The sequence below is a fragment of the Plecotus auritus genome (assembly GCF_963455305.1).
Source record: "Plecotus auritus genome assembly, chromosome: 4".
Classification (NCBI taxonomy): domain Eukaryota; kingdom Metazoa; phylum Chordata; class Mammalia; order Chiroptera; family Vespertilionidae; genus Plecotus; species Plecotus auritus.
This window is the reverse complement of record NC_137775.1, coordinates 61,507,271-61,528,983: the sequence shown is the minus strand read 5'-3', so window position 1 is coordinate 61,528,983 and position 21,713 is coordinate 61,507,271. Positions and strand designations below refer to the sequence as shown.

The 21,713-nt window shown below is 40.2% G+C and overlaps 1 long non-coding RNA gene across 2 annotated transcripts in view; it reads left to right on the top strand.

The window, feature by feature from the left end:
• The window catches only part of LOC308247096, a 313,281-nt gene that overhangs the window by 20,379 nt on the left and 271,189 nt on the right, over window positions 1-21,713 (top strand). The gene's annotated exons all lie outside the window — the stretch shown is intronic.

Sequence of the window (21,713 nt, the reverse complement as noted above, 5' to 3'; positions counted from 1 at the left end):
ATGATTAAGATATTATAGCTATAATTCTTATTGCCAACATTTTAAGTGATAGCTACAAAGGAAGAATCAGAAGGGGAATGTTGGATAGCTATGAGTCCAGGGATTCCAGATGGAGAAAACAGCCTGGAAGGTCAAACTCTATAAATGCTAAAAGGGATGCTTTCAGTTCCAGCTTTTCCACTTTGCCTCAGGGCCCAGTAGCAACATAGTGAAAGTGACCATGGCAACATCACAGCCACAGTATTCTGTGAACAGAATTTATCAATAACCATGAGGCTTTTAGTAGGCAACAGTAATTCATATCTGACCCAGATCTTCCTCCTGATATAGGCTCTAACTCTAAAATTGCATGAGATTTGGGAAGCGTTTTAGACTCAGAGTTTGATACTTGAGTAAGATCGCCAAACTGCCCCTGATAATGGTTGCAAAGAACTGACACTGAGCACCCAGAAGGTAATAGGGGATCTGTAAAGGTTTTTTGGATTCAGCTAAAGTAATCTATCCTCAGGAATCCTGGATACTGCTGCTTGGGCATGGCATAGTGTCTGAGTAGCCTGAGAGTTTAGGCAAGTGAGGCAACAGCACACTGCCATTAGTGATCAGCTCTGAAGTCAGACTATCCGAGGCCCCAAATTCCAGCTCTAGTACTTAACACCTTTAAAACCTGGGAAAACTACTTAAATTATCTGTGTCCCAGTTTCCTCTTTCTAAAGTGAGGATAATAAAGTACCCCATAGGGTTATAGTGAGTGTTAAAATAAGGATTAAATGAGATATTTCTAAAGCACTTTAGAACAGTGCCTGACAAATACTCATTGCAAGTGCTTAATAACAGCTAGCTCTAATGCTAAATGGGAAATCTGGTGATGTGCAGCAGGTATTTGGTTTTGTGGATCTGGTGCTCAAGAAATACATAGTAATTTAAGATAGCTTTTAGAGAAAGGCAGCAAAGCAAGTAGAAACCGAGGCAGTAGGAGAAGTGACAACAGCAACAGCATCTGTTAATCTAAAAGTGAGTCCTAAAAGAGGACTACCTGCAGCTACATAAATCAAGATTCCAAAACCAAGAGGCATTCCCAAAACGATAAAACAGACCTGCCCTTCACAGAGTGACATATAACTAAAGAAAACAAAAGTGTCCTGGCTGGTTTGACTCAGTGGTTAGAGCATCAGCCTGTGGACTAAAGGGTCTCAGGTTTGATTCTGGACAAGGGCACATACCCCGGTTGCAGGCTTGATCCCCAGCCCCAGTCAGGGCATGTGCAGGAGGCAACCAATCAATGTTTCTCTCTCACATCGATGTTTCTCTCTCTGTCTTACCCCCTCCCTTCCACTCCCTCTAAACATCAATGGAAAAAATATCCTTGGCTGAGGACTAACAACAACAACAAAAGTACAAAAATAAGAAAAGGGGCAAGAGGAAAACAACCTATAAAACAGCTTAAAAAAGGATGAAGAGGGCCAGAAGGAAGAAAATAAGCCAAGAGTCAGACAAAAAGGAGGTGAAGAAAGAAATTGAATCAAAAAGGAAAAAAAAATATTTAAAAGTTTACATCAGCCTCTGATTCTGAAGAAGGAGATGATCAAGGTGAAGAGGAAAGGGGGAAGAAACTTTCAGACTGCTCAGAGAAGGAATATACCTAAAGGCCAACATGAGAAAGAAACAGCAGATAGAAAACAAAAGCAAGAGGAACAAATGGAAACTGGGCAGCGGAATAAAGATGAAGGAAAGAAGCCAGAAGTTAAGAAAATGGAGAAGTGTGAAACATCAATGGGTTCTTGACTTCAAAGGAGACATGCTGAAATAAAAAATTCACTCAAAATTGATAATCTTGATATGAACAGATGTATTGAGGCCATGGATGAACTTGCTTCACTTCAGGTCACAATGCAACAAGCTCAGAAACACAAAGATGATTACCACATTGGAAAAAAAATACAGAGATCCAAAGTGAGTTAGATTATCATGGAGAAGTCTGCAATGTTGTTTAACAAGTTTAAAAACATGTTTCTGGTTGGTATAGGAGATTCTATAATCACACGAGTGCTGAATAAATCTCTTGATGAACAAAGACAGCATGAGGGAGCAAATAAAACCAAAGATCAAGGGAAGAAAGAGCCAAACAAAAAGCTAGGAAAGGAAAAGCAGGTTCAAAGACTAAATGGAGCATCTGAGGTTCAAGACAGTAATCAACCACAATATAAGAAAGCAAAGACAAGGCCAGCAGCAAGAAAAAGTCATCCGATGAAGAGAGACTGAAATATCTCTGAAGGATTCTAGGTTGACATATCTGGAATATAAAGAACATTTGAGAAGTTTTTAATGGATTTTATTTGAAATATTTAGATAGCTGAAAGTTTTAAATTTTTATAAGCATAGGTTTCGATATTGAAAACTTGTTTTGAGGGAGAAAATATCTTTATCTTTGTTTAAAAGTAAACATTGCTTAATTGTACAGAATAGATTTTAGATTTTCTAGTGTACTTTGTGATATACTTTGTGCATAGGCACAGGTGGAAGGGGATAAGGTGCAAATACACATCTTAACAAGCCACTGCACCACCTCACTCTCAGTTGTATTTGCTTTGGATTCCTGACCACAAAAGCTTATCAAAGGCCTTGAACTTGCCAAAGTAGATACGGCCCATGACTAGAAGGGGAAGGCACTGCTTCCTTGCCTTATAAATATGTTTGCACTCGAGGTCAAGAATAGTTTAAACTTTTTTCTAATATATAAACATTATATAATCACCTGGCGATCATTATAGGTCACAGACAATGTGCTAAGCATTATATTGAGGATAATAGAAGACATATTAGGAATAATATAAGGTTACTATAATCCACATATATAAAAAGCCAGGGGCCTTCACGACTGAAACAATTGGACAGATGACCGAACAGGCCGGCAGGGGGTTAGTGAGGGACGACCAAACGACTGAACAGCAGGCTGCATGGGGTCACCATGCCAGCAGCAGGGGGGGGGGCAGTGAGGAATGACCAAATGATGGAACAGCAGGCTGCGTGGGGCGACCAGGCCAGCAGAGGGGGCAGTGAGAGGCGACCAGGTTGGCAGAGGGGAAGCAGTTGGAGATAACCAGGCTGGGGGGGCAGTTGGGGGTGACCAGGCTGGCAGAGGGGGCAGTTAGGGGCAACCAGGCCAGTGGGGGGTGGGGGAGTTGGGGGTGATCAGGCCAGCAGGCAGAGGTAGTTAGGGGTGATCAGGCTGGCGGTGGGGGGGGGAGTTAAGGGTGACCAGGCTGATGGGGGGTAGTGAGGGGTGATCAGGCAGGCAGGCAGGTGTATGGTTAGGAGCCAGCGGTCCAGGATTGTGAGAGGGATGTCTGACTGCCAGTTTAGGCCCGATCCCCAAGATTGGGCCTAAACTGGCAGTTAGACATCCCCTGAGGGGTCCCGAATTGGAGAGGGTACAGGCTGGGCTGAGGGGACCCTCCCCCCCTGTGCACAAATTTTGTGCACCGGGCCTCTAGTCTCTCTCTATAAAACCCTAATATGCAAATAGACCAAATGGCAGAACAACCGAACAACTGATGACTATGATGTTCGCTGACCACCAGGGGGTGCGCACAGAACATAGCGGGCATCAGCCACAATGGGATGGTGGAGCAGGTGAGCAGGGGCACCAGATCAAGGCACCAGTTGCTGTCATCAGGGCGAGTCTCTGGTGGTTACTGAAAATTCTTTGCTCCTGTGCATCGCGGTCCTACCTGGCACTCGCTTCCAGTGCCAGCCTCACTCACACCCACTGCTGGCATCCGGCACGTGTCCCGATCGCTTGGCACCATCAGCAGGTGCGAGCAGTGGCTGCAGGCCCTGATCGCCCCTGAGGGCATCTCTAACTCCCCCTGCCCCTGAGGAGCAATCAGGGCAGCAGCCGCCACTCACATCTGCTGCTGGCACTGGCCCCAATTGCTTCACGCCATCAATGGATGCCAGTGAGGCCGGCACCATTATCATGTGGGAGCAGTGGCGGTGGGAGGAGGGCTACTGGCAGAGAGGGGACCAGAGGCCGTGGCAGAAGGAGCCAGGCGGGGGTGTGGAGGATGGGCCGAGACCTGCCCCTGTACCCACTGCAGCCTCATGGCCCACAGTTCCTTTCAAGATGCATGAATTCGTGCACTGGGCCCCTAGTATTAAATAATAGCTAGCACTCTAGTGCCTGGTATGTGACAAGCACTGATCTAAATGATCTATATATCAACTGTTTTAAAAATTTTGATGAGAAAAGAAACACTAGTATGATACTAGAATAATTACCTCTGTTTTTTAGAAGAGGTTCAAAGATAAGGAAAAGTCATATGACTAGGAAGTGTGAAGTGAGGCCTATTTTCTGAACCACTATGACATACATTTTTTTTCAGCATCTGCAAGAAAACATCTCTAACATATTTATTTGGAGAAGAAGCATACAGATATGCATTATTTCATAGTGATGTAACAAAAATCAATTTTTGACTTTAAGAAAACCTCAAATATTACAAATCCTTATCCATTATTCATATTAATATTTACTGAGTACTAACTATATTCTAAGCAGTGTTATAGAAACTGAACTTTCAAAAATGAACAAAATGGACAAAAACCCCTGCCCTCATGTCCAAGTGAGCTGACTCCATCTTTCAATTTCATACAATACTCAACATTACCGCCATCATCCCAAAGCTGAGATGAAGCCAGTGCTTCCCTGTGTATAAAAGAACAACACTGAATCATTAGAAAGAGAATTACATTGTATGACAGAAACTACCACTACCCACTCTTGAAATCATCCTTTTGGAAAAAACTCTGTTATACTTGACCATGGGTAAAAAATTACAAAGGGGGAAAAAAGAAAAATTATATATGGGAATTTTTTTCTTGCAGTTTACTGATCTTTTGAGCATCTAAACCAATAATACAGATTCAGAGAGGCACTACTCATGATATTGAGCAACTCATTGGAAACTTCTGCATCTGTTTCCTAAGGATTGTATGACCTGACATCTAAAATCATTTTAAGTCTGTCTTAAAGGTAGTAAATATTAGGAGTTAGGAGGAAGCCATAGAGTTCTACATATTTCATTTCCCACCCAATCACAGGCAGGAATCTACAGAAATCTCACAACATCAAGTGCTAATCAGAATAGGATACTGTGGCCCAGACCTCAACAGCAGTGCAGATGGAGCCCCAGAACTCTGTGACCTTCCCCCTTTCACAGTTTGTGATACCCTATTCCCATCAGAATTTATCATTGAAACTTATTTGACCTTTATTATTCCAAAATAAAATTCATCCTTCAGTCTCAGACATTGTTGCCAAATAAAATACAGGATGCTCAGTGGACTTCAACTAGACTTCTGTATTTCTATGTGCTAAATATGACAACATAGCACAGGTCTCTCAAACTCTTAGGAGAGAAGACCACCACATCCAGGAAGACCTGATGATCACCCAGCCTATTGTAATCTCTCCTCTCTCAATACTCTGTATTTTACTCCTGTGTTCATTTTCCCCAAATCTGACATATCTTACATTTTATTTGATTGCATGTTGTTGTATTTTCTGTTCTCCCCTCTTCCCAACAGGATGAAAGTATCACAAGACTAGATAATTATCTACTCTGTTTATGCTATCCAGTGACTATAGTAATGCTTGGCACAGAAAATATTTGTGAATTAAGTGTCTATTCATTGAATATCAAAAGTGATATTGCCATTATGATAAATATCATAGGTAAATTGGATAATCCTATCTAATAAAAGAGCAATATGCAAATTAACCATCACTCTGCTACACCCACAAGCCACGCCCACCAGCCAATCAGGAGTGAATATGCAAATAAACCCAACCAAGATGGCTACGGCCACAGAGAGCAGGAGGGAGGCTTGGGTTTCCCCGGCAATGGAGGAAGCCAAGCTTTCCGCCTGCCCTTGCCGGCCTAGGCCTCCACTCAAGGCTACAAAGTTTCAATGATAGAAGATACATAAACCCAAACAGAAATGGCGGCAGCCACGGAGCTGGAAAGAGCAGGAGGCTAGGGTTGCCCCCGGCGATGGAGGAAGCCAAGCTTTCTGCATACCCTGGCTGGCCCAGGCCTCGCTTAAGGCTACAAAGTTTCAATTATAGAAGATACATAAATCCCAATAGAAATGGCTGCCACCACAGAGCAAGCAGAAGACTTGGCTCTGCTCCAGGCTACAAAGTTTCAATTGTAGAAGATAAATAAACCCCAGATACCAGGGCCTCCGCTTGGGTCGCCAGGGGGCATGGCCAGCCTGCAAACCACCACAGGCCCCTCACCCAGGCCGCCCCACGCCCCAAGGGAACCCCCACCCTGATCCGGGACACCCTTCAGGGCAAACCAGCTGGCCCCCACCCATGCACCAGGCCTCTATCCTATCTAATAAAAGAGTAATATGCAGATTGACCACCACTCCAACACACAAGATGGCTGCCCCCATGTGGTCAAAGATCCTGCCCCAGTGTGGACACAAGATGGCTGCCACAAGATGGCCAGCAAGGGAGGGCAGTTGGGAGGGACCAGACCTGCAAGGGAGGGCAGTTGTGGGCAATTAGGCCAGCAGGGGAGGGCAGTTGGGAGGGACCAGGCCTGCAAGGGAGGGCAATTGGGGGAGATCAAGCCTGCAGGGGAGGGCAGTTAGGGGTGACCAGGCCTGTAGGGGAGGGCACTTGGAGGGGACCCAGGCCTTCAGGGGAGAGCAGTTGGGGGGGACAAGGCCTGCAGGAGAGGGCAGTTAGGGGTGAGCAGGCCAGCAGGGGAGGACAGTTAGAGGCAACCAGGCCTACAGGGGAGGGCAGTTATGGGCGACCAGGCTGGCAGGGGAGCAGTTAAGCATCAATCAGGCTGGCAGGGGAGTGGTTAGGGGGTGATCAGGCTGGCAGGCAGAAGCAGTTAGGGGTAATCAGGAAGGCAGGCAGGCGAGCAGTTGGGAGCCAGCAGTCCTGGATTGTGAGAGGGATGTCCGACTGCCCGTTTAGGCCCGATCCCACCGGGATCGGGCCTAAACGGGCAGTCGGACATACCTCGAGGGGTCCCAGATTGGAGAGAGTGCAGGCTGGCCTGAGGGACACACACCCCCGTGCACGAATTTCGTGCACCGGGCCTCTAGTCATATTATAAAAGTAGCTGATATGTATTGAGCATATAATATGCACCAGGCAGGATGATAAATAGCTTATAGGAATTAACTCACTTAATGCTCACAGAAATCCAATGATGTAGAACTGTTACCCCATTTTACAGCTGAACTAACTGATACTGAGACAAAAGGTAACTTGCCCAAGGTCACATAGGGTAACATTGAGACTTAAACCCAGAAGCCTAATTCTAGAGTCTGAGTTCTTTAACTGGGTCTTTTCTAATGGATGCTTGTACCTGCTGAGAAATAGAACCGGGATATGGACAAAGACATTCTTATGTAATAGACACACTTGCCATGTTAATAGAACATTTGGTTGGAGAGAAAGATAAAGGAGTGATGTCATGGCTCAGTTATCTTTTTTTCTTCACTTTGAACCTCAGCCTTGATTACAGTAGGCACCAATCTGTCCAAAATACCATATACACATGTAGGATGTTTCTTAAGACTTTTGAAGGGATTTGTAGGTAAGAACTGAAGCTAGGCAGATTCTAGAATAAAAATGACATCCATTTTACTAACAATTAATTTGAACACAACTAAGTACCATTTGAGTAGATCTGATTTAAATTTCTAGTTCCTCCTCACTTAAGGAACAGGCTTATACTGTTTATCACTCACAAGAAAGAATCCCCTCCATCTTACCCATTCTGAAAGTCCTTTCTTCCCCTTTCTGTGTTGGCTGCTCACACTGCTCTGTGCTGGGTTCCTTTTCTTATATCATGTATTTACTATCATTTTCATATTACTGTCTCAGCTAAAAGATTCCAAGTTTATGTTAAGGACACCTTATATTTGGTTTGCAGACTAGTGCACTATCCCGGTACCAGGACTCAGTAACAACACATGGAAAACAGTAACCAAGGTTACTTGTTAACTATTACTTGCTCTTTTATGGACAGTGCTTTGACTAGTCTTTTTCCGAGCATCCCAATGATCAACAATCTGTTGCCAGCGGGCAAAATCCAGTGACAGCCTGTTTTTGTGTGGTCCCAGTAGCAAGAATGATTTTTACAGAAAAACATTTGCAATCAATTGGATGAGAGAACACTAATGTTGAGCTCCAATTAAATATCAAAAAAAATATTTTTATTAGTAGACTTGTATTTAAAAAGTGTACTCAATTATTAATATATTTTTTAATTTCATCAACAAAATTGTGGAAATTTATTTGCTTATGTAAGTACCTACCTATTGGCTTAATATTCAAAATTTATAAGGAACTTATAAAACTGTACACCAAAAAACAAACAGTTAAGAAATGAGCAAAGGACCTGAATAGCCACTTCTCCAAAGAGGACAAACAGATGGCCAATAGACATAGGAAATGATGCTTATGGTCACTAATCATCATAGAAATGCAGACTAAACCAGAACTGTCAAAATGGATATTATCAATAAATCCACAAAAAAGTGTTGATGAGGATGCAGAGAAAAGGAACCCTGGTGCATTGTTGGTGGGAATGCAGACTGTGGAAAGGAGTATGGAGTTACCTAAAAAAATTAAAAATGGAACTGCCTTATAATCCAGCAATTCCACTTCTGGGAATATATCCAAAGAAACCAGAAACACTAATTCAAAAGAATAGTTTCACACCTAAATTCATGCAGTGTTATTTACAGTAAATAAAATTTAGAAGCATTCCAAGTGCCCATTAGTAAATGAGAGGCTAAAAAAGCTGTGGTACATTTACACAATAGAATACTACTCAGCCATTTAAAAAGAAAGAAATCTTACATTTTGTAACATGAATCTGGAGAGTATTATGCTAAGTGAAATAAGCCAGTCAGAGAAAGACAGATATCATATGATGTGGATTCTAATGAGCAAAATAAACTAACAAAGTGGAGACAGACTCATGGATATAGAGAACAGACTGACAGCTGTCAGAGGGGAGGGGGTTGGAGGCTGAGTGAGAAGGGTGAAGGGATTAAGCAAAGAAAAAAAATAAAGACTCATGGACACAGAAAACAGTATGATGATTGCCAGAGGAAGGGGGTTGGGGAGGTAAAAGAAGGTAAAATGGGGGATAAATGGTGATCTAAGGAGACTTGGCTTGGGGTGGTGAACACACAATGCAGTATACAGATAATATATTGTAGAATTGTATAACTGAAACCTGTATAACTTTATTAACCAATGTCACCCCAATAAATTCAATAAAAAATAAAATGAAAGCTTAAAGGAAAAAACGGTATCTACTTATATTCAATTTGATTTCTTGGCACACAGTGATCAATTGGTATTACTTTAAAAAATGGAGCAATTATTGTTTCACCTATTTTAACTTTATATACTAGTGGCCTGGTGCATGAATTCATGCACATTGAAAGGAAATTAATTAGAAGAAATATTTTAATATTGCTATTTGCCCTTTCTCTGTAAAGAAGTGTCAACCAAACTCACAATTGACAATGACAGATGGAAACACACACACGTGCAATTGGCGCCAGTGAGAGCTTTATATATATAGATAAACTTGCTTAATTATACCTGCTTTCCCAGGGGTCCTCAAACTATGGCCCGCAGGCCACATGCGGCCCGCCGAGGACATTTATCCGGCCCCCCAGGTGCCACTGCTTGTCCTGCTTAGCAGCCGACTCGTCCTGGGCCCGCAGTGCGCATAGGAATTTGTTCATAGTTTTTTTTAAAAAACTATAGTCCGGCCCTCCAATGGTCTGAGGGACAGTGAACTGGCCCCCTGTTTAAAAAGTTTGAGGACCCCTGAGCTAAACTTTTTCCAGACCAGTGAAGCACCCCAACTTCTCTTTCAGGTATTTGTCAGCAACACAGCAGTAAATATCAACATGAAACAGATTATTATTGTAGATCATGAAGGGAGAACAAAGGGTAAGACATTTAACTGCAGCAGTGTTTGACTATATTCTGCACAGTGAGAAAACTTGAAGTTATTTTCAAGGTCCACCATTTCTTACTTCTTTTCAGTCAGGTCATGTTTCTAAGCTTTCTAAATCTCCGTTTTTCATCTAATGAAAACAAAATAGGATTTCACCAAGTCTCCTATCTACCTACCCAGGACTTCTGTGAGGATCAAATGAGATGAGGCATGGGAAAATGCTTCACAAACATTTGGTTAAACTGTAAAATGTTTGCACCTGGCTATAAAGCAAGTCATGTTCCTGGGCTGAAGAAACTACAAGGTGGTTAGTTGCTAGGGAGAGAAAGCCAGGCGTTGCTATGTGTTGTCATTACCTGGCGCCCACAGTGACCTTTTCCAGGCTGGACTGGGCTGTGGGCTGGATTTTGTGCCATGGGGTCTCAGCAGCATCGGCTGCGATTTGGTGGGGTGTTGCTCGGGGTGGTGGTGGGGCCTGTGTCCCACTTGTGGGAAGCCAAGTGTTGCTTTGTGGGGGCCAGGTCCACGGTGCCGTTTCTCTGTAAATGGCCAGTGTGCATCACAGCAGCTCCTGCGTTGAGCATCTGCCCCCTGGTGGTCAGTGTGTGTCAGAGCAACTGTTTGGACAGTTGGACACTTAGCATATTAGCCTTTTATATAGACAGATAACTTAAGTATACTATTGTGGAATCATTTTTGAAATTTATATTTATTCACCACACAGGTGTTTTGTTTTGTTTTCATTGTTAATACTTTTCATTTCCATAAAAAGCTCATGTTTTTAGCCTGTTGCATTCTTTTATCATAACTAACTGTTATTTATTTTTAGTGGGTGCCAAATTAATAGCAGCTCAGTGTTAAAAGATAATTCAGCTCTGGTGGGGGTGGTGGAGCAAAAAAAGGAAGAAGAGAGAACTTATGGATATGGACAAAAGTGTGGTGATGGCAGGGAGGAGGGATGTGGAAGAGGGCATAGAGGGGATAAATGGTGATGGAAAAATTAAATTACATTAAAATTTTAAAAGGATAATTCAGATCAACTCAATAAACACAATCTAGAAAGGCTTTTCCTGTGGAATCACTGCTTGCTATCCACATCAATAAAGATGTTAAGATGTAAGAAAATTAGAAAACTAGCATGAGTATATACTTATACATCAAAGAAATCCCTTCAGCCCACCCCAAGAAAAGTATGGAGCACCCCTAATGGAACTATAAAGAAACAATTATGATTTGCTCCATATTAAACATTTTTTAATGCCTTTTATTTCTTGGTGGACCTTGAATCAGCAAGGGGAAGAAAAACACATCAGAGAGTCTCCATTCCTGAAGCCTTCTCTAAACACCATCATTGTATTTAGATTTATGGAGCAAATAAGTTCAGCCTGGACTTTGGGCTGTTTATTCATCATTGAGCACTAGGACAACAGTTTTCTGTTTCAAAGGAATTTGTTAATTTTATCATGTTCTGCCAAAGTTAACCCTAGGAGAAACTACAGTTTAGGTAAATATAGTTAGTTGTCTCACTTTGCTCACCTATATTGCCTTCACCTTTTAAAGTTGCCCCTTAGTTACCAAAGATATGTAGCATAGCCCTGCCATTCCTGCCTTAGTTTCTGAAAATCAGAACCTACTTCCTGGACTACCATCACAGCTTCGCTATAGTCAGTAAAATGTCAGACAAAATTTCTCCTAGCAATATTCTTTTCTGATATATCTCCTCAGGCAAGGAAAATAAAGGGAAAAAATAAACACGTGGACTACATCAAACTAAAAGTTTTTTGCCAAGCAAAGGAAACCATCAAGAAAACCAAAAAAACAACAACAAACAAACAAAAATCTACTGAATGGGAGAACATAGTCACAAATGATACAGCCAATAAGGGATTAATGTCCAAAATTTATAAAGAACTCAGACAACTCCAAGTTTGTTATTCTTTCTCAAAATTGCTGTGTCTATTCAGGGTGTTTTGTGACTCCATATAAATTATTGGATTATTTGTTCTAATTCTGCAAAATACACCATTGGCATTTTGGTAGGAATTGCTTTGAATCTATAGATTGCTCTGGGTAGTGGATCTCTTGTGGGGGGCGGGGCAGGCAACTCTAGTCAGGCTCACGGGATGTGGGGTGAAGGGCCCCCACCCCAAAGCTACACAACTCAGTCTTTGAAATCCCAATATCCCCTGAATCTGCCCAGACTTCTACACCAGGGCCCAGGCAGCTGACTTCTCTGCAGTGCCTGGCAACAGGGAGTCAGGAGGGTGGGGCTATTTCATTCTCCCAGGCTGACACTGTATGGAGAGGAGTGCTTAACCCAGGAAAAATGGCATCTGTAGGCAGCTGGGGAGCCTGGCACGAGGTTAAGAGCCCATGCTCATCAAGAGGGACATTTGCAGTTAAGCTATCCCTCCAGATTCTCAGCCACAGGACATGGATGCAGGGCCAGACTTTTTCACGTCTCTGCCCTTCCTGCTGTCTCAATGTGGCTTCTTCTGTAAACCCTTGGTTATAAGACTTTTGTTCAGCTAGTCTTCAGTTGGTTATTCAGGTTGATTGTTCTATATTTTAATTGTAGGTCCTGGGCAGAGGTGAGTGAAACTTCTACCTACTCTATTTGCCATCTTGGATTCTGCCCTACATAGTCTTTATTCTGTTATTGATGGACACAGGTTTGTTTTCATATCTTGACTATTGTGAGTAATGTTAAAAGAACATGGGAGTGCAGATATCTCTTTAGTATCTTGGTTTCATTTTCGTTTTATATACCCAGAAGTGGAATCACTGGACACATGGTAGGTCTATTTTTTCACTTTTGAGAAACCTCCATACTCTTTTCCATAGTGCCTGCACAAATTTACATTTCCTCCAAGAGTACCTAAGGATTCCCTTTTCTTCACATCTTTGCCAATGCTTGTTTCTTCTCTCTCTCTCCTCACCTGAGGATTCTTTTCCATTGATTTTTAGAGACAGCGGAAGGGCGGAGAGACAGAGAAAGAGAAACATCTATGTGAGAGAGAAACATCGATTAGTTGCCTCCCACACATGCCCTGACCTGGGCCAGGAAACGAGCCTGAAACAGAGGCACGAGCCCTTGGCCGGAATGGAACCTGATACCCTTCAGTCTCAGGCTAATGTTCTACCCACTGAGCTAAGCCGGCTAGGGCTGTTTCTTGTCTTTTTTATGATAGCCATTGTAACAGGTGTGAGGTGATATCTCACTGTGGTATTGATGTGCATTACCTGATGATTAGTGATGTTGAGCACCTTTTCATGTACCTATTGAGCATTTATATGTCTTCATTGGGAAAATGTCCATTCAGATCTTATTCCCATTTTTAAATTGGATTGTTAAGGTCTTTATTTTTTTATATTGAGTTATATATGTTCCTTATATTTCTTGCATACCAACTTCTTATCAGATATATGATTTGAAAATGTTTTCTCACATTCTTTAGGTTGCCTTTTCATTTTGTTGATGGTTTTGTTTGCTCTGCAGAAGCTCTTTAGTTTTATTTAGGTCCACTTGTTGATTTTTACTTTGTGGCCTTTGTTTTTGGTGTCAGATTAAAAAAAAAAAAAAACATTGCCAAGACCAGTCAAGGAACTTACCACAATTTATTTTAGGAGTTTTATTGTTTCAGATCTAGGGTCCAAGTCTTTAATTCATTTTGCGTTGATTTTTGTATATATGTAATATAACATAGGTGGCCAGTTTCATTCTTTTGCATCTAGCTGTCCAGTTTTCCCACCATTTATTGAAGAAACTATCCTTTTCCCATTGTATATTCTTGGCTCTTTTGTAATAAATTTCTTAACCCTATATACATAGGTTTATTTCTAGGATCTCTATTCTATTTCATTGATTTATGTGTGTGTTCTTATGCCAATATCATATTGTTTTTTTATTATTATGTCTTGTAATACACTTTCAAATCAGACAGTGGGATGTTTCCAGCTTTGTTCTTCTTTCTCAAGATAGCTTTGGCTATTCAGGGTCTTTGGTGGTTTCATACAAATTTTAGGATTACTTTTTCTATGCCTGTGAAAAATATCATTGGAATTTTAATAGGACTCAGATTGAGTGTGTAGATTGCTTTGGGTAATATGGGCATTTTAACAATATTAATTCTTTCCATTCATGAACATAGAATATCTTTCTATTTAGTTATATCTTCATTTTTTTCACCAATGTCTTATAGTTTCAGTGTACAGATCTTTTACTTCCTTGGTTAAATTTATCCTAGGTATTTTATTGGGATTGTTTTCTTAATTTCTCTTTCATATATGTCATTATTATATAGGAAATGCATTTGATTTTTGTATAATGATTTTATATCCTGAAACTTACTAAATTCATTTATTAGTTCTAACAGCTTTTTTCTTGTTTTTTTTGTTTTTGTTTTTGTTTTGGTTTTGGTTTTTGTGGAGTCCTTAGGGTTTTCTATATATAATGTGTCATCTGCAAATAGAGATAGTTTTACTTCTTCCATTTTAATTTGGATGACTTTTATATATTTTCTTGCTACATTTGCTTTGGCTAGGATTTCTAGTATTATGTTGAATAAAAGTGGTTAGGGTGGGCATCCTTGTATTTCTGATCTTAGTGGAAAAGCTTTTAGCTCTTCACAATTGAGTATGAGGTTAGCTGTGGGTTTGTTATATATGACCTTTATTATGTTGAAGGGCATTCTCTCTAATAAAACAGTGAGGCCTCAGTATATGTAGTGTTAAGCCATTGATTTGTTTTCCTATATAATCTTCCCTAAAATTCTCCTAGGTATTGTCACATTTTTTTAATAGATGAGGAAACTTATAGGGCCTATGTGTGTATGATCCAAAGCCTATTCTATTAACCTTTACTTTAATAGTATCTTATGTATTGGATTTATTACTTAAAGTAAGTTGAGACATGGAAGACTAGATTTATGACTTTTTTTCTTATCATATGGACAGCATTTTATTTTATTTTATTTTATTTTTTTTATTTATTTTTTCTTTTTTTTTTTTTCTTTTCAAATTTTTATTAAGGTATTATATGTGTACATATCTTACCATTGCCCCCCACCCCCACCCCACTCCCATACATGCCCTCACCCCCCAATGTTTTGCATCCGTTGGTTACTCTTATATACATGCATATAAGTCCTTCAGTTGATCTCTTATTTCCCCCACCTCTCCCTAACCTTACCCCTGTAATTTGACAGTCTGTTTGATGCTTTACTGCCTCTGTAACTATCTTTTTGTTCATCAGTTTATAATGTTTTTCATTATCCCCAAATGAGTGGGATCATGTGGTATTTTTCTTTCATTGACTGGCTTATTTCACTCAGCATAATGTTCTCTAATTCCATCCAAGTGCCTACAAATGGTAGTAATTCCTTCTTTTTTATGGCAGCATAGTATTCCATTGTGTAGATGTACCATAGTTTTCTGATCCAGTCATCTGCTGATGGGCACCTAGGCTGTTTCCAAATCTTAGCTATTGTAAATTGTGCTGCTATGAACATAGGGGTGCATATATCCTTTCTGATTGGTGTTTCTGGTTTCTTAGGATATATTCCTAGGAGTGGGATTACTGGGTCAAATGGGAGTTCCATTTTCAGTTTTTTGAGGAAACTCCATACTGTTCTCCACAGTGGCTGCACCAGTCTGCATTCCCACCAGCAGTGCACGAGGGTTCCTTTTTCTCCGCATCCTCGCCAACACTTGTCGTTTGTTGATTTGTTGATGATAGCCATTCTGACAGGTGTGAGATGGTATTGCATTGTTGTTTTGATTTGCATCTCTCGGATAATTAGTGACTTTGAGCATGTTTTCATGTGTCTCTTGGCCTTCCTTCTGTCTTCTTTCGAAAAGATTCTATTTAGGTCCGTTGCCCATTTTTTTATTGGATCCTTTATCTTCCTTTTATTAAGTTGTATAAGCTGCCTGTAGATGTTGGAAATTAAACCTTTATCAGTGATACCATTTGCAAATATGTTCTCCCATGCAGTGGGGTTTCTTGTTGTTTTGTTGATGGTTTCTTTTGCTGTGCAAAAGCTTTTTATTTTGATGTAGTCCCATTTGTTTATTTTCTGTTTGGCTTCCATTGCCCTAGGGGCAGTATCACTGAAAAAGTTCTTTTGGCATATGTCTGAGATTTTGCTGCCTGTGGATTCCTCTAGTATTTTTATGGTTTCCCGTCTTATATTTAAGTCCTGTACCCATTTTGAGTTTATTTTTGTGTATGGTGTAAGTTGGTGATCTAGTTTCATTTTTTTGCATGTATCTGTCCAATTTTCCCAACACCATTTATTGAAGAGACTGTCTTGACTCCATTGTATGCTCATGCCTCCTTTGTCAAATATTAAATGCGCATATTGGTTTGGGTCGATATCTGGATTCTCTATTCTGTTCCATTGATCTATATGTCTGTTCTTGTGCCAGTACCAGGCTGTTTTGAGGACAGTGGCTTTGTAATACAGCTTGAAATCTGGTATTGAGATCCCTCCTACTTTATTCTTCTTTCTCAGGATTGCTGTGGCTATTCGGGGTCTTTTTTTATTCCAGATGAATTTTTGGAGAGTTCTTTCTAGGTCTGTGAAATACGCCGTTGGTATTTTAATGGGGAGTGCATTGAATCTATAGATTGCTTTGGGTAGTATGGACATTTTAATGATGTTGATTCTACCAATCCATGAACATGGTATGTTCTTCCATCTGTTTACATCTTCCTCTATCTCTTTTTTCAGTGTCCTGTAGTTTTCCGCATATAGGTCTTTTACCTCCTTGGTTAGGTTTATTCCTAAGTATCTTAATTTTTTTGGTGCGATGGAAAATGGGATTGCTTTTTTAGTCTCTCTGTAAGTTCATTGTTGGTGTATAGAAATGCCATAGATTTCTTGGTGTTAATTTTGTATCCTGCTACATTGCCGAATTCATTTATTAAGTCTGTTAGTTTTTTGATGGAGTCTTTCGGGTTTTTTATGTACAATATCATGTCATCTGCAAATAAGGACAGCTTTACTTCTTCTTTTCCAATTTGGATGCCTTTTATTTCTTCTTCTTGTCTAATTGCAGTGGCTAATACTTCCAGTACTATGTCAAACAGGAGTGGTGAGAGTGGGCATCCCTGTCTTGTTCCTGTTCTTAGGGGAAATGGTTTTAGTTTTTGCCCATTGAGTATGATGTTAGCTGTGGGTTTATCATATATAGCTTTTATTATGTTGAGGTATGATCCTTCTATTCCCACCTTGTTGAGAGTTTTTATCAAGAAAGGGTGTTGGATTTTGTCAAATGCTTTTTCTGCATCAATTGATATGACTATGTGATTTTTATCTCTCAATTTGTTTATGTGATGTATCACATTTATTGATTTGCGGATATTGAACCATCCTTGCATTCCTGGGATAAATCCTACTTGGTCATGGTGTATGATCTTTCTGATGTACTGCTGGATCCTATTTGCTAGAATTTTATTGAGGATTTTGGCATCTACATTCATGAGGGATATTGGCCTGTAATTCTCCTTCATTGTGTTGTCTTTATCTGGTTTTGGTATTAGGGTGATGCTGGCTTCATAGAAGGAGCTTGGAAGTGTTCCTTCCTCTTGAATTTTTTGGAATAGTCTGAGGAGGATAGGTTTTAGTTCTTCCTTGAATGTTTGGTAGAACTCTCCTGTGAAGCCATCTGGCCCCGGGCTTTTGTTTGCTGGAAGCTCTTTGATGACTGCTTCAATTTCTTCCATAGTTACTGGCATGTTGAGATGTTTAGATTCTTCCTGATTGAGTTTTGGAAGTTTATATTTTTCTAGGAATATGTCCATTTCCTCCAGGTTGTCCAGTTTGTTGGAATAGAGTTGTTCGTAGTATTTTTTAACAATCCTTTGTATTTCGGCGGGATCTGTTGTTATTTCACCTCTTTCATTTCTGATCTTGTTTATTTGGGTCCTCTCTCTTTGCTTCTTGGTGAGCCTGGCTAGAGGTTCATCAATCTTGTTTATCCTTTCAAAGAACCAGCTCTTGGTTTTGTTGATCTTTTGTATTGTTTCTTTGGTCTCTATGTCGTTTATCTGTGCTCTGATCTTTATTATTTCCTTCCTTCTGCTTACACTGGGCTTTTCTTGTTGCTCTTTTTCTAACTCTTTGAGTTGTTGGGTTAGGTAATTTATTACCATTGTTTCTTGTTTTTTGCAGTAGGCTTGTCTAGCTATGAACTTCCCTCTCAGGACTGCTTTCGCTGTGTCCCATAGATTTTGGATTGTAGTGTTTTCATTGTCATTTGTTGTCATGATGTTTTTTATTTCTTCTTTGATCTCTCTGGTAACCCAGTCATGGTTTAATAGCATGCTGTTTAGTCTCCATGTGTTTGATTTCTTTGGGTTGTTTTTATTGTAGTTGATTTCCAGTTTTATGCCACTGTGGTCTGAGAAGATGCTTGATATGATTTCTATCTTCTTGAATTTGAAGAGACTTTGCCTATGTCCCAACATATGGTCTATCTTTGAAAATGACCCATGTGCACTTGAGAAGAATGTATATTCTGTGGCTTTGGGGTGAAATGTTCTGAAGATGTCAATTAATTCCATCTGGTCTAGTGAGTCATTTAGAATTGCTGTTTCTTTGCTGATGTTTTGTTTAGAGGATTTGTCCAGTGGTGATAGTGGGGTATTAAAGTCCCCTACTGTGATTGTATTGCTGTCAATCTCTCCCTTGATATCCTCCAGGAGTTTTTTTATGTATTTGGGTGCTCCTGTATTGGGTGCATATATGTTTACCAGAGTTATTTCTTCTTGTTGGATTGCTCCCTTTAGTATTATGAAATGGCCTTCCTTATCTCTTGTTATGTCCTTCAGTTTGAGATCTAATTTGTCAGAAATAAGTATTGCTACCCCAGCTTTTTTTTCAGTTCCATTTGCCTGGAAAACCTTTTTCCATCCCTTCACCCTCAGTCTGTGTGCGTCTTTTTTTCTGAGGTGGGTTTCTTGTAGACAGCAGATATATGGGTCGTGTTTTCTTATCCAATCCGTTACCCTATGTCTTTTGATTGGGGCATTTAATCCATTTACATTTAAAGTTATTATTGATAGGTACTTATTTGTCGCCATACCTATTCTTTACCCCTGTGTTACTTCTTCGCTTCCTGTTTCTTTCTTTCTTTCTTTCTTTTTTTTTTTTTTTTTTACAGCAGACCCTTTAGCATTTCTTGCATTGCTGGTTTGGTGGTAATAAATTCCCTTAGTCCTTTTTTGTCTGTGAAGCTCCTGATTTCACCTTCAATTTTGATTGACAACCTTGCTGGGTACAGTATTCTTGGATTCAGACCCTTCCTTTGCATGACTTTGTATATTTCATTCCATTCCCTTCTGGCCTGATGAGTTTCTGTTGAGAAATCAGTTGCTAGTCTGATGGGGGTTCCTTTGTATGTAACTTTCTGTTTCTCTCTTGCTGCTTTTAAGATTCTTACTTTGTCATTGGTGTTTGCCAATTTAATTATAATGTGCCTTGGTGTCGGTCTTTTGGGGTTCATTTTGCTTGGGACTCTGTGAGCTTCTTGGATTTGTGTGTGTTTTTTCTTCCCTATATCTGGGAAATTTTCTGTCATTATTTCTTCAAAGAGGTTTTCTATTCCTTGCTCAGCTTCCTTTCCTTCTGGAACCCCTATTATGCGGATGTTGTTTTGTTTCGTGTTGTCCCAAAGTTCCCTTAGACTCTCCTCCTGCCTTTTAATTTTTTTTTCTAGAAGTTGCTTTTCTTGGGTATTTTTTTCCATCTTGTCTTCTAGCTCACTGATGCGGTCCTCTGCTTCTTCTAGTCTACTCTTGATGCTTTCTATTGAGTTCTTTACGGCAGCGATGTCATTTTTCATTTCTTCTTGGTTCTTCTTCATTTCCTCTTGGTTCTTGCTCATATTGTCGAATTTGTCTTCCATTCTTTTCAGCCACCTTATGACCATTTCTCTGAATTCTTTTTCTGGAAGGTTGCTTGCCTCCATTTCATTTACTTCCTTTTCTGGTGATGCCTGCTTTTCTTTCATATGCGGGCTGCTTCTTTGTCTCCCCATGGTCTCTCTTCTCTGGGTGTCTGGTTATGTAGTTCTCTCTCTCCTGGGTTGATTTAAAGGCACAAAATACAGCACTACCAGGTACTACTCACAAGGCACTGAACAGGAATGTATTCACGATATTAATAACCTCCAATAAAGGTGACCACCAGAGAAAGGCAAATTAGGTGATAGGAGAGAAAGAAGAAGAGGAAAAAGGAAAGAAAGAAAGAAAGAAAGAAAGAAAGAAAGAAAGAAAGAAAGAAAGAAAGAAAAAAAGAAAAAAGGAGTGTGAAAATGAAATTGGGAAAAGGGAAAGTAAAGAGAAAAAAAAAAGTAAGAGAGACAAGAAAGTGACTAAGAGAGAAAGGGGAACAGACTATATATATTGGGGATAAAACTCCAATAGAACAATCACTAATCCCAGAAAATGCCAGCAACAAGTGCCTGGGGATTAGTACAAACTACCACACCAACTAATATGGAGTGAGGCAAGGGAAAGCTGAAGCACAAAACAAACAAAAAAATAAACAAAAGAAGAATAAGCAAAACAATCTCACAAAAAAGCATAAAAATTGGATATAATCTACATTCAAGCAAACAACAACAAAAGGACAGAGAGAAGGACAAATTTATGGATAGCTCAGACAGCAAAGGGAGAGGTGTATGTGGACTTGGAGCAGAGGATTGGAGATTAGATATGTAAGTAGGGTGAAATTTTAACAAGGGGTAAACAGAAAGAATAGGGAAAATCTAAAGCATTAAAAGGGTAATATAAACAGGACACTGAAAAGGGGGAGGTTAGGAAGAGAGTGATGGCCTAAAGGTAGAGTTGAGATAGAGTAAAACGATGCTAAAGGAAAGATAAAAATAGAATGTAGAACCCTAATCCCAAAATAAAATGAAGAGAAAATAAAATGACACTTTAAAAAAAAAAAAAAAGATAAAATAGCAGTAGTAATAATACGGATTGAAAATAAAAATGTAATCATTAAAAAGGTAAAATCAAGTGATGAAAAAAGAAAAAAAAAGTTTCTTGATTAAAAGATGCAAAAAATGAAAATAAAAAAAAATTAAAAAAATAAAAGGTAAAAATAAAATGTGAAGTAGTGAAGGTCATTCACTTCCTCTGTTTTTCTGTTTGGCATGCCTGTTTCTCAGTCCAGGCAGTATTGCAGTTCCCTGCGATCCACTGCTCTTCGGTGTTATAAGCCAGTCCTGATTTTAAGCAGGCGGTGTGTCTTAATTTCTCGTATTCCTTTATTTTTGATTACACAAGAGTCGATCTGTGATTCAGCCCCTGGGTGGCAGTGTTTCTGGATTAACTTCCGGGTCTATCTATGGCCTCTCTAGGCAGTGTTAGAGCCTTCTTTCTCTGTGGCACTCGTCACCGGCCTGTGGGAGTGGTCTGCCTCAGAGCTGACTCTCTGATGGTCACTCCCCGCTCAGATCCCCAGGTTCCAGAAAAACAACCTTCCCCTGCAGTCTCCCAGGGTGTCCCCAACTGGGTGATCCTATGTATTGGGCTTAGTAATCAGAAGCAAGAATTTCAAGAGGAAAAAGCCCAGTTGTGCGTACTCCGGGACTCCGCGTAAGCCCAGGCACCCAGGGAACGCAGGGGCTGCGCGTAAGTCTGGACTGCCTGAAATTCTTAGGGTGTCCCTGCACTTC